Source organism: Vulpes vulpes, chromosome 3, assembly GCF_048418805.1.
Source record: "Vulpes vulpes isolate BD-2025 chromosome 3, VulVul3, whole genome shotgun sequence".
Taxonomy (NCBI): domain Eukaryota; kingdom Metazoa; phylum Chordata; class Mammalia; order Carnivora; family Canidae; genus Vulpes; species Vulpes vulpes.
In genome coordinates, this window is record NC_132782.1 from 41,574,767 (window position 1) to 41,588,351 (window position 13,585).

The 13,585-nt window shown below is 37.5% G+C and overlaps 1 pseudogene; it reads left to right on the forward strand.

The window, feature by feature from the left end:
- The first annotated feature begins 2,177 nt into the window (after nucleotides 1-2,177).
- Nucleotides 2,178-5,760, forward strand: LOC112926688 (protein CEBPZOS pseudogene; annotated as a pseudogene).
- The last annotated feature ends 7,825 nt before the right edge of the window (nucleotides 5,761-13,585 follow it).

A 13,585-nucleotide genomic window follows, 5' to 3' on the forward strand; every position in this document is an offset into this window, starting at 1 on the left:
CCTGGAGAACTTGTTAAACATGGGTTGCTAGGCTGGACTCCCAGAGTTTCTGATTCATTAGGTCTGGAGTAAGGCCCTCAAATTTGCTTTCGTAATACGTTCGTTCCCAGGTAAGGTTCATACCAAGGAACACTGGTATAGAGAAAAGAGTTTGGATTTGGGAATAAGAACATCTGTGTCCCTTTCCAAGTCATATGATTTCTGAGCACCTTTGGACAAGTCACTTAACTTTTTTGATTTGAGATTTCTCCTTTGTAAGTTATACGTGATGTTGAGGAATACCAGCAACTTAATGAGGTTGTCAAGAATTATTGGGAAGACCAAATGCGATGCTGTAGGAAAATGTCTGTGAATGTTGGTTAATAATGCATGTGTGATGGTCAATTTTATGTGTCAACCTGAGTGGACAAAAGGTAGAACATTATTTCTGAGTGTATCTGTGAAGGTATTTCCTAAAAGGATTAGGATCTGAATCAATAGACTGAGAAAGAAATCTCTCACCAGTGTTGAGGGCTCTATCAGAACAAAAAGGCAGAGAAAGAGGAAATTCTCTCTCTGTTCTTGAGTTGGGATGTCCACTTTCTCCTGTCCTTGGACATAGCAGATCCTCATTCTGACCTTCAGACTTGGACTGAATTATAGCATCAGCTTTCCTGGTTCTCCAGCTTGCAGACAGCAGACTATGGGACTTCTCAGCCTCCATAATCGCGTGAGCCAATTCCTATAATAAATCTCCTCATATATATATATATATCTATATATATCTATATATATATCTATATATATCCTATTGGTACTGTTTCTCTGCAGAACCCTGACTAATACAGTGTGTTTCTTCCTCTTTATAGTTAAAAACAAAACAAAACTCCTCCATCCACAAATTTATCTCCAGATGGCTCTGCCTTGCTTTTCTCAAGCTGATGAAAGCCAAAGTAGGTGAGCAGTCTATCACAGCGATAAATTGGAAATTCTGGTAGACAGCACTGGTAGCTTACTCAATAGCCACCTCTTCCCCTTTTTCTTGTTCACAGAACATTAATTTTGTTCAAGGATGAGGTAGCTCTGTGCTCAAGGTATAAGAGTCGCTCCCCTAGCCTGGGGATGTGAATCATGATTGGACTAAGCCTGTCTTGGTAACCTCAGCTTTTTCTCACGTGAATAATGCTAAGAGGGTCAAATTTATATATTCAATTTATATTTATTCAGTACTAAGTACTATTATTGGTGGGGAAGTAGAAAGATAGCCAAGAATGACTATTAGTCCCAAATGGGAGGCCTATGTTGAATAAATAATAACATAAATAATTTCTGCCATGAATTAAAATTACTGTGCATAGTAAGACTATGTAATTGGAATCCTAGCCTGTTCTGGGAGAAGCAGGAGGACAGGGGTGTCAAGGAAGATTTCTGTAAGTGGAACTTCAGCTAAGAATTATGATAGAAGCAAAAATTTTTCAAGCTTGTATAAAGGCTGTGAATGGAAAGAAGCTTTGTACCTTACACGGATTGGAGATATCAAATGTGATCAGATCAAAGAGGGTGTTGAAGGTTATGTTGGGAGTTTCAGGCTTTAGCCAAAAAGAAAAAAATGGGAAGTCACTGAAGGATTTTAGCTTGCAACCATAGGACAGATTTGCATTGAAAAAAAGTACTCTGGCTGCCCATGAAGAGTGAACTGAAAAGAAACCAAGCAGACATGTGTGAAGCCCATTAATGACACCGCAAAAAGAGAAGGTCAGGGCTTGAACTAAAGCTGCTCTGTCCATTGTGGTGAGCACTAGCCACATGTGGCTACTGAGCGCTTGAAATGTGGTTTGTCCAATTTATGAGGTGCTGAGAAGTATAAAACACACTCTAGATTTCCAAGACTTAGCAAGAAAAAAAAGAATGTAAATATCTTATTAATAATATTTTTATATTGATTACATGTTAATAACAATATTTAAGATATCAGTTGAGCTAAATGCCATGTCTTATTAAATTTAACTTTACCTGTTTCTTTTTCCTTTTTAATATAGCTACTAGGAAATTTAAAATTATACATGTGACTTGTATGTGTGGATTACATTACATTTCCACAGGCAGTGCTGATCATCGTGTTGACATTGCAGATGAAAAGAAGGAGACATATTTGAAAAGTTTTTAAGAGGCTAAATTGACTAATTTGGTAATTTACTATGGAAGAGAAAATTATCAAGGATTATATCTCTATTTCTGGCATGAATTATTGGATTGATATATCATTTCTTGAGATACTGAAGAAGAGATGTGCTGAGGAGAGTATGAAAGATAATGTGTTCACATTTGGTCATGTTGAGTTTAATGCTCCCTAGAAAAGATATCTGAGCAGGACATATGAATTTAGGAGTTGCTCAGATGTAGTAAATGAAGCCATGAGAGTGGTTGGGTTCACAGGGAAGCTGAAAGTTTAAAGAAAAAAGAGACTGAGAAGGAGCTGCTAGAGGAATAAGGGGCAAATTAGGACAGTGTGTTATCAGAAGAAAAGGAGGGTGATGTCATTATATCAAAGGCTACTGAGACAAAAACAGCAGAACGTTGATGATTACTTAAATTCAGTGATGGACACATGGTAGTTCATTGTTCCTATTCTCTCTATGTACATCAAAATTCCTATCATGCAAAATGGTTGTTGAGTTTTCTGGAGACCTAGAAAGAAAGGGCTGAAACATGTTCTTTGAAACATGATGATTCAGCCAAGTCATCCATAAATTTCTATCACAATTAAATTGTACACATTTATAGATCAATTAATTAAAAACTACAACAGATGTCAATCTTAAAGCTCAGGGAGGCTTGTCCAGTGAAGGGATACCTTTTGTACATTCCCTCTTCCATGGTGATAACTGTGGAATTTCATGTAATTTGAGAAGGGAGATTACAAGAAATGCAAGTACTCATTGTCCACAAGGTGAGAACGAGGATAAGAATAAGGAAGTTTGGATCAGCAATGCCTGGGTGGCTCAGTGGTTGAGTGTCTCTTTGACTGGGGGGGGTGATCCTGGTCTGGGGATCAAGTCCCACATTGGGCTCCCTGTGGGGAGCCTGCTTTTTCCTCTCTCTAAGTCTCTGCCTCTCTCGTATGTTTCTCATGAATAAGTATATAAAATCTTTAAAAAAAAAGTTTGGATCATGTCCTTTGAATTTTCATCCTTTACACTGACCCAAAGAAGGAACAAGATATAGAGGTGTGAAACTGAGATTTCAGTTGGACGATAACACACAGTTGCTTCAATTAAGGATAATATATCCCATCTTTGCAGTTTCCTGTTATTCACATTTTAGCCAACAAAGAGTCAGTATTGTCTAAGTCTTTGTGCTTGATATATTATAATTATTGTGATTATAAATTCAATTTCCTGAGATTTTCATTTGGACTATAATGATTCTAACCGTCAGGAATCAATAGATCATGCCTCAATATTTTTTGTCTTCTCTAGGCATGAGTAGACTAGAATTCCAAGAGCAGTGAAAATAAGAAAAAGCAAGAGTTCAAGTTATATCAATTGCATTAAAATTTTAACACAATATTTTCTGTAGGAAAATGTATTCTTAAAGTTCTTTAAAAAAATGTACTAGAAATATATCTTTTAGTGAAAAAAAATTTTTATTTGCCTATAGCAAGAGAACAAAAAATTCACAAACAGGATATCTGAAAATTAAGTGTTGGAAAAAATTCAAGCTAGCAGGTTAAGTCTGACTATTCAATAAATGCCTTTGAGACAGCTGATCAACTATTTGTAATAATCTATAATAAAATAGAATAAGATTCCTAACACCATATGCTCAAATATACTAAAATAAACTCCATATGTGTTGAATATCCAAGTAGAAAGTGAAACAGAAATGCGAAAGATTACATAAATGACTATACATATAAGCAGAAAACATAAAGGGAAATATTGATAGATTTAACTTATACATTTCAAGACATTAAAAACACTCTAAACTAAAAGGAAAGGCAAAACACAACATTGGAAAAATATTCACAATGCATAAGAGAAGGTGAATATATTTAGTATAAAAATCTTATAGAACTATAAGAAAAAAGATAAATGCCCGGCTAAGATATAGGAAAGATGTGAAAGGAAATTTCCAATAGTAAAAAATTAAAATTCAATTTTATGTAACTATTAAAGATTTTTAAGATAATAAATGCTGCTCTGAAAATATGGGCTCTCTCGTATTATGTCCATATAACTTAATATCTTTTTGGACAACGATTCAAAATATGCTTTAAACCTCAAAAAACTGTCCATAGTTTTGGCCCAGAAACTACTTATAAAATTATATTTTAAGGAAATTATCATAGTTAGATATAGAAAATACATGTAGAAGAATGATCATTAAAACATTATTTAAAACTACAAAAATCAAAACAGCCTGCATTTCCAGGAAAGGAGGATTGATTAAAGAAAGCATTTTACAGAAATACAATGAAATGCCATTCAGGAAAGATGTAAGAACGAATATTTAAAGTTCCAAAAATATATTTACAATATAATTTTTAAAAATAGTAACAAAAAGCATGGTCCCATTTCCCACACATAAGACTATAGAATATACACTAAGATGTAGAAGTGGCTATTTCAGGATGATAGTATTATGGTGATAAATAATGAAAATTTCTTCTCGCTTTTCGGCTTGTCAGAATTTTTTTCAAGTGTTCTCTTATTTCTATTTTCAATAATTTACTTTTTAAAATTGTGTCATAGTTCAAATATATAGAAGAGTATAAAAAATAATGTCATAAACATCTCAGAACTGGAAAGTCAAAGTGCCAGGCCTTAATAAGATTTTACTAGGTTGATATCAGAGGTTTTTATTTTCTTTACTTTTTTTTCTCCCCAGTCCCACTTTTTAAAATATTTTATTTATTTATTTGAGAGAGAGAGAGAAGGAGAGGAGAGAGTGGGGCAAAGGGGCAGAGAAAAGCAGACTCCACATTGAGCAGGGAGCCTGACATGGGGCTTGATCCCAGGACCCTGAGATCATGACCTGAGCTGAAGGCAGCCGCCTGACTGAGCCATCCAGGCACCACCCTCACCCCCACTTTTCTTGCTATTTTTCAGAATTAAATAAGATTTATAATTCAAACTGCAAGGAAATGAGGTCAGGAATTACTTCCCTATCTTAAACAACTAGAAGAAATTAAATGAGAGGAAAGAACCACTTTCTGACATTGGACAAAAGGCTGTCAGCACTGGGACCCTAGAATCCCAGTACATTGTGTCTAGAGGTGATTTATTGGTCTGTAGTACGCATAATATTTGATGTTTCCTCCCTTGGATACTCTTCTTTGATCTCATTTCTAGTGTTTTCTCTTCATCTCCACCATCCTAAATTTATCAGTCCACACAGGTTTTCATATTTTTACTAGGTACATCCATTTAGTCCTATGTGGGTTTGTTATATATGGGTTAAAATTTTATAGAAATGATAAGCACCTCAGGTCTAGCATTGTAAACAGCAAGACAATTCTCACTCCCCAATCACTCCCCTGCCTCTTTGGAACTACTGACGAAGAAGATCGCCAAAGGAGTTTTAGTAGTTGAACTGGTGAGCTGTTTTTGGAGTCTATGTTTTTTGTTAAACAAGATGAACACAAGCCAAGATTTCAGGCAAACAGTAAGCAAGAAATTTGCCTTCATCTTGGAAATTTATTACAAATCCATTGAACAGTCTGGAATGAACCAAGTCAGAGAGCAAGATCAAGAAAAGTGGTTGAAGAGCAAAAATTAGGACATTAGTCATCGCATGTAGCCTCCTACCTAAGCTGTTTGAGACATTTGTCCCGGAGAAGAAAGATGAGCACACCGCACTGTGCACTCCTGGCTCCACAGAACACAACGGAAACTTTTCGGTTTTGCCATGGCTTATAGTCATTTCCCACCCACTTTGCAAATCCCCTGTTTTTACTTGTTGCTTTCCTTCTGCCTTTATTGTTAAAGATGACTGTTTAACAAATAAAAGACTACGATAAAAAAAAGGAAAAAAAAAAAGAAATGGTATCATACTATAGAGATATATTTTGCTCAATACTATGTATTTAAGATTTTTTTTCAGATTAATCCCTGAAATTCTGGTTTATTTTCTTTAGCTGATACATATTGTTCTCTTGTGTGAATCTGTGATAACCGACTCATCTATTCCTGTTTCGAGGGACACTTAGTTCATATTTTATACAATAAGTGGGTATTTATTACTCTTACAAAATCACAGAAGTTATTAAGATTATTGAGCAGTGGTGAAAAATATTTCTTGACGGATTCAAAAAATACATTTGGCTACAGTATCTTAGAGGAATTATCTGATTTTGCCACAAAAAAATGCGAATATCCATATTTAAGTTCTCCTGTAGAGATGAAATCTGTTTAAACTCCTAATAACTTGAAACATTTTCATCTTTAATTTTAAAAAAACTCTTTACTATCTGAAATATTAAGAAGAATTTAAAAGAAAAAACAAAAGCCCATTTTAGAATCAGTTACAGAGGTTTCCCAGGCAATTGCACATCTGGTGACAAGAGACAGTTTTAGCCTTTTTTAAAGGTCAACTGAATTTTAATGTACAATTCACCACCAACTTGACATAGAGCTACTTATTTTTCTGAACACAAAAGTAGGACTAGTGCTCACTCCTCTACCCTAAGAGCCTGGCACATAACAGACAGCCAGGGAGTATTTGTTGAATAAATTGATATTGAATATATTGATTTTGGCTTGAAAAGAAAGTCTGGGACAGGGCATGTTGGTAGCAAAATGTGGAAATAAGGAGTATGTTTTGCAATAAGGATTATGATGTTTTGTAATAAGGAGTGTGAACAAAATATATGCTTTAAGATTGCATTTTCCTAGAAAATCTGAAACATTTGATTACGATAGATTAAAATGGATTCTTTTCTGTCTTGCTGGCCTTTTTATTCAATGCCTGCTAGATGACATTAAAGCTTTAATAAAGAAGTTTCAAGTGACAGTATATTGATATATATAAATCAACCCTCCCTTAGGGAAATGCAGGTATGTGTATATTCATATCCTATACTACATCAGCCATCTTTTTATTAGAAAGTTCAAAAAGTTGATATTATATTCTTTTAAAAACTAATAGTTCAAAAAAATAAAAAAATAAAAGCAAAAACTAACAGTTCAATTTTATCACCAGTTATATCTTTGTTGTTTACATTTATTCTTATTTTCTTCAATATACACTCATATATCTTAGCCATATTTTCATGTCACAATTCTTGGCAGTTAAACGCACACTTTCCCTCTTTGCTGGATCTTTTATTTTCTATTAGAATAGTGATTAAAACAGAGAGGTAATTTTGAAAGGAAATGAAGCATGTCTAACTAACTCTATGGATGGAACCACTCTTTCAAATATATTGATGAGAATTTGTTATGGATAAATTTGTGAGGACATAGCATTATGTTTTGTGTGTTTAATTTTTCATTTATTTGTCTGCTCCACAATATCTCGGAGAGAGTGCCTAGATTGTGACAAATTGTGTAGTGACTGTCTTGACTGCTTGGTACACCCGAGCCCCGGGTTCTAACCATGACATCACAACCAATAAGCAGGTTGGTGCAGTGGTTAAGTAACGCTGGCCTTGAAGATGGAACCGTCAGGACCCACATGTTAGCTCGTGCCCCTGTGCGCGGTGCACAGCTGCTTTGAGCATTCGTTTCCTCATTCATAAATAGGGGTGAAAAGAACACCAAGGGTTGTTAAGAGAATGGTATGGGACAATGTGTGTGTACAGCTCTGGGGCCAGCCCATACAGAGGGCACAGTAAATTCAGGATGATGAGGAAGTTGATAACGATGGTTATATTGGGCAAGAGCTACACTCTCTCTGGGTCTCTGTTTCCTCAACTGTAAAATTCAAGGTTGAACCAGGTTCTCCTTAAGAGCAAATAAATGATTGTTTGGTGCTTAGGGGTCGCTCCTAGCAGAAAACCATTGTACCTCCATTGCCCTTCGAGTAAACTGTGCATCCCGGCAGGTCTTTAAGTGCAAATACACATAAAGAACAATTCTGTTCCTGAGATGTGCACAGGTTAGTTTTCCGTTGTGTGTGCAGTGCCCCTCTGTGATCCATGTCACATTCATTCTTAGCAGTGACCCTATTTTCTTTAACTTAACATAGTGAAATAAAAGTGGTCTTGTTAGAGTTGAAACTGCAGAGTCACCACTGAAGGAATGGCTGATTGTATTTCTTCCCACTTTCAAAAATTTAAGGTCAGCCTCATAAACATGCACATTCCTAGAGCGAGATACATTACTACTTGATATGTTACTCATAGTATTTACTGAGTGTGTCAGGATTTTATTTATTTGTTTGTTTGTTGTTTATTTATTTATTCATGAGAGACACCAAGAGAGAGGCAGAGACACAGGCAGAAGAAGAAGCAGGCTCCCTGCAGGGAGCCCGATGTAGGGACTCGATCTCAGAACCCCGGGATCATGACCTGAGCCAAAGACAGATGCTCAACCATTGAGCCACCCAGGTGTCCCATGTGTCAGGACTTTAACACCTAAAAAACAGAACTATTCATTGTTGGAAACCATTTTTTTTAATATCTATGTTTCAAAGATCATATTTGATGACCTATTATTTTCCCATACTTTCATTAAAAATTATTTGTGTTCTTTTCATTATAGAATTTGGGGCACCGAATTTTGTTTTAGACTATTGCTTGTATTTGTTGGGTTTTGCTTGACATTTTGGGTTTCAGGGTTGTATCTGTTCTGTTTTGATTTTGAAATTTATTCTCAGAGCTGATTTTGTATATTGATAGCTTGAACTCAGTTTGTCTCTGGGGGAAAGTGCACACAAAACTGCTAAATTGCTTGCAAGTTTTCCCTCATCTGCTCTGTTATCATTTAGAGCTTCCATAGCCTGTTATATTTTCAAAGTATTTTAGCACTGTTTTAATTTGTGTGATGCTTGTGAAATGAGAATGCCATAAATACCCCCAAAGTAGGTTAGTTTGTCAAGGATCGGTAAACATCTTGATTTTCAAGGGAAAATAAGGGCCCAAACTAAACATCAGAAATAACAGGTAAATGTATTTAAATAAATGCAGTATGAAAACAAATCCCAAGGAAGTGTTCCTTGCAGCTGAGGAAGGGGGAGGCTAATCACAAGTGTTATTTTTAAAAATTGCTTTAATAGGCTCTTTCTAAACAGTACTTTTTCGAGTGTATTATGTTACATACAACAAAATGCACAAATCTTGCATTTGCACAGCTCAGTTAATTCTGACCATGAGCTTTGCTCCATGACACACCTGGCACAGTATCATAACTGCCTATGTACATGTCCGCCTCTCTCCCAGCTCTTCCTACGACAGTGAGTGAGCTCTCTTGAGGGTTGCTGCTGAGTCAAGTTCACTTGCTTCTCTGTGCCTCCCAGAGAGCCTGATAGGCGCTCAATCAATAGTGAATGAGTGAATAAATAAATAAATAAATAAATAAATAAATAAATAAATAAGCATTCGTTAATAGGGTAGCCTTTCATACCGCCTGGCTGCTTTCACTAGTGGATCAGACCTGGGAAGAGATGATGAGGTTAAAGCAAGTCAAGAGCCCTAGCTGCCTCAGCTGGAGGGGGTGCGAGCCCATCCAGCAGTCAGGTCTCTTTTTCAATGCAGTTCTGAGCTCCTTAGAAAGAGACAATCAGGGGAAAAAATGCAATGTCCTGGGGCAGACCCGTCCAGGACACAAAAGGCTGCTTCCAGTATTTGGTTCTTGGAGTCAAGAGGCAGAGAAAGAGGCAAAAATCTAATCAATACCTGGTAGTTGACCCACTGGGCCTGTGCAAGGGGTCGGGCTAAGGGGCCAGCATGTGAATATCCCTCCTGAAAGAAAGGTCCTGCAGGATTTAGCCGTGTTGAGTGAGTGCAACCTCACAAAGATCAAGCATTAATTTAGAAAAAAAAATGTGTCTTGCGATCGGGGACCACATTGTTACCTAGGATAAGTGTATTGCAGTGTATGATTTTGGTAAAATGTCAAGGGAAAAAGTGAATCGGTATACAGCATACTTATGAGAATAAATCGGTCATATATATGCTTAGAGAAGTCATAGTTGGCCAACTGCCATAACAAACAGATTTGACTTTAGCTCCCTAACTATGCCAGTTGTAGTTTTTGCTCATGCACCGGTGAAGTGAGTGTTCTTGGTGTCATGCTCTTTTAGGCATGATTTCTCCAAGTGGCAACTCAGGAAACCAAGCTCCTTCATTCTTGGAGTTCTTCTAGCTCCCAGGGCCTGAGTCCCTCTCCAGACATTCTACATCTAGCCCGTGGGTGAGAGGAGAGCAAAAGGTAGAGAATAATAAAATGAAATGCGTATGTCCACTCGCATATCTTTGGCCAGAATTTAGTTAGTTGGCTGTACCCAACTGCAAGGCAAGCTGGAATGTGCTGTGAGCCCAGGAGAAAAAGGAACTAGTGGTCAAAGTAGCCGGGTCTTTTTTTGCCCCAGGGCTGGGTCTATCTTTTCCCTTCTTATCCACTGTTAGGTCTTTGCTCGTTTGTACATTTGTACCACCTTCACCCATTTCTTCCACTCTCCACCCCTGGCCCCCAGCAATCACCAATCCACTCTCTGCTTCTAGAAGTTCAGTTTTTCTAGATTCTACATATGAGATCATATAGTATTAATCTTATTCTATCTGATTTACCTAACTTAGCATGATGCCTTCATGGTCCATCCATATTATTGCGAATGATAAAATTTCCTTCTTTTTAATGGCTGAATAACATTCCCCAGTGTATATATATATACCACATCTTCCTTATCTGTTCATCTGTCATGGACCCTTAGTTTGTTTCCATGTCTTGGCCATTGTAAATAATGCTGCAATGGAGTTGGGGGTGCATATAGCTCTTTGAGATAGTGATTTTATTTCTTTTGGATATATATCCAGAAATGGAATTGCTGGGTCATATGGTAGTCCTATTTTTAGTTTTTTGAGGAATCTCTATCCTATTTTCTATAATGGCTCCACCAGTTTACATTGCCTACCAACAGTGTGCATGGGTTCCCTTTCCTCTACATCCTCACCAACTTGCTATTGCCTGTCTTTGTTTATGAAAGCCACTCTAACAGGTATGAGATGATATCTCATTTTGGATTTGATTTACATTTCCCTGGTAATTAGTGATGCTGAGTACCTTTTCATGACCTGTTGGTCATTTGTATATGCCTTCTTTGGAAAAATGTCAATTTGGGTCCTCTGCTTATTTTGTAACTAGATTGTTTTTGCTATTGAATCTTTTTTTAATATAATCTTTTAAAGATATTTATTTATTTATTTTAGAGACAGAACAGGGAGTGGAGAGAGACAGAGGGAGAGGAAGAGAGAGTCTCACACAGACTCTGCACTGAATGTGGAACCCAACAGGGGGCTCGATCCCACAGCCCTGAGATCACAATCGGAGCCAAAACCAAGAGTTGGACACCCAACCTACTATGCCACCCAGGCACCCCTATAATTGTTTTTAATTTAAAACAGAAATCCAGTTCTCTGTGACAGCAGCTGGAACTTTTACTTAAAGAAGGAGCCATAGCAAGTGTTGGGCCAGACCAAAGAAGCTGGTTGAGGTAGCAGGGTGGGTAAGAATGACTTGCACCTACCATTTGGGTTGTCAGCATGTGAGTTTGTGCTCCAAACAACAGAGAAGCTGTGCAAAGGATAAAAACAACAAACACATGTGGGTGTTTTGGGCATAGCATTCCTCATGTCCCTTGTAGAGGTTGCCCAAGAGGTGGTGGTTCTGGTGATGTTCAAAGATAGAGATCTACCCAAGGCTGGAGGAGTATTAGGGTGTTCCTGTCCACTCTTAGCCCCAGTCGGTGCCCAGAAAAAAGCTTATTTGTCCAGGTTCTGGCCATAAAAGTTCTTTCTGTACCAGCACTAAAGTAATCTCCCTTACCTGGGACCCAACATCAGGGCCATTGATACCTGTGCTGAGGTTCCCCACAGACTGTTCCAACTGTGCCCTATTAGAGGTCAGAAGCCATTTTCCTAACCCTAGAGACGATGTGTGGGTGATCTAAAAATGCTTTACTAATGGGGAGAGAACTTCTACCTGACAAGATAAACTCAAAGGCTTTACTGTATCTTTATTAGCCATCAAAGTTATTTTTAAGATCTTTGCCTTTCCTACAGACCAGTGAATAAACACTGGATAAGCACTTTTTTTTGCAGTAGGTTATGTGCAGAAGCAAGCGAGTATGAAATTCAATATGATTATGCAGTCGCAGGAGCATTACTTTAGAGAACATCTCTTCAGAAATGTTTTCTATCTTCAAGTAAACAATTTCTTACATTTCTTTCATGTTAATAACATCACGCAAATTAGAAAATGGTTTGATTAGTGAAGTAAATTTATCAAGCTGACAAGAAAACTGAAATCATGCATTTTGTAAGATTTTCTTTCAGGACGGAAAAAATAAATCAGCATATCAAGTGAAAAAACAACCACCTAAAGATCTTTGTTGCCTCCTCCTCGGGATTTATATAGGACTAGACCTCTTTGGGCAACCCGGGTGGCTCAGTGGTTTAGCGCTGCCTTCAGCCCAGGGCATGATCCTGGAAACTCGGGATTGAGTCCCATGTCAGGCTCCCTGCATGGAACCTGCTCCTCCCCCTGCCTGTGTCTCTGCCTCTCTCTCTCTCTCTCTCTCATGAATAAATAAATAAAATCTTAAAAAAAAAAAAAAAAAGAAAAGAAAAGAAACAGTCTGTTGTTTAAAAAAAAAAAAAAAAGAACTAGACCTCTTTAGCCCATATGTCCTTAGGAACTCGTCATTTCATCTGTGCCGCAGCTGCACCTGATAGGAGCTTCCGTCCTAACATCATCTGCTAACAGGGTGGTCTTCTTCAGCTAGGTTTCAAGAGCTTTAAGGGTCTGTTGGCTCTGTGTCCAGTTCATCTTTGTGTCTTTAGTGCGTAATAAATGAACAATTCTTTAGTGAATACATATGGAAAAGCTTTAGTAAAAGGAAAATTGATCACCGGAGTTACAGATAGCAAAGGCTTTTACATACCTAGTCATAAGGAATTCCTTTGTGAAATGTTTTCACTGAGACACTTTTTTTTAAAAAGTAAGGGACAGGGGATGCCTGGGTGGCTCAGCAGTTGAGCGTCTGCCTTCGGCCCAGGGCCTGATCCTGCAGACCCGGGATCGAGTCCCATGTCGGGCTCCCTGCAAGGAGCCTGCTTCTCCCTCTGCCTGTGTCTCTGCTTCTCTCTGTGGGTGTCTCTCATGAATAAATAAATAAAATCTTCTAAAGAAAGGAAAAAGTAAGGGACAACTTAAAAAAACTGCCTCCAAATCCATGTATGCCAGGCAATCAGTTCCTTGTAACCATCACCTAAGGACTCTGAATATATTATTTTACACATTCAGAGACATGGAGGACCTTCCTTTCATAAATGATATGTTTACCAGTAATGGCAAGAGCAACCTTAAAAGGACCAGCTCAACACTTTTCCCCATGGTTTTGTCACTATAGTTGAATTAGGTTTATAGATGTCCCTTTCATCTGT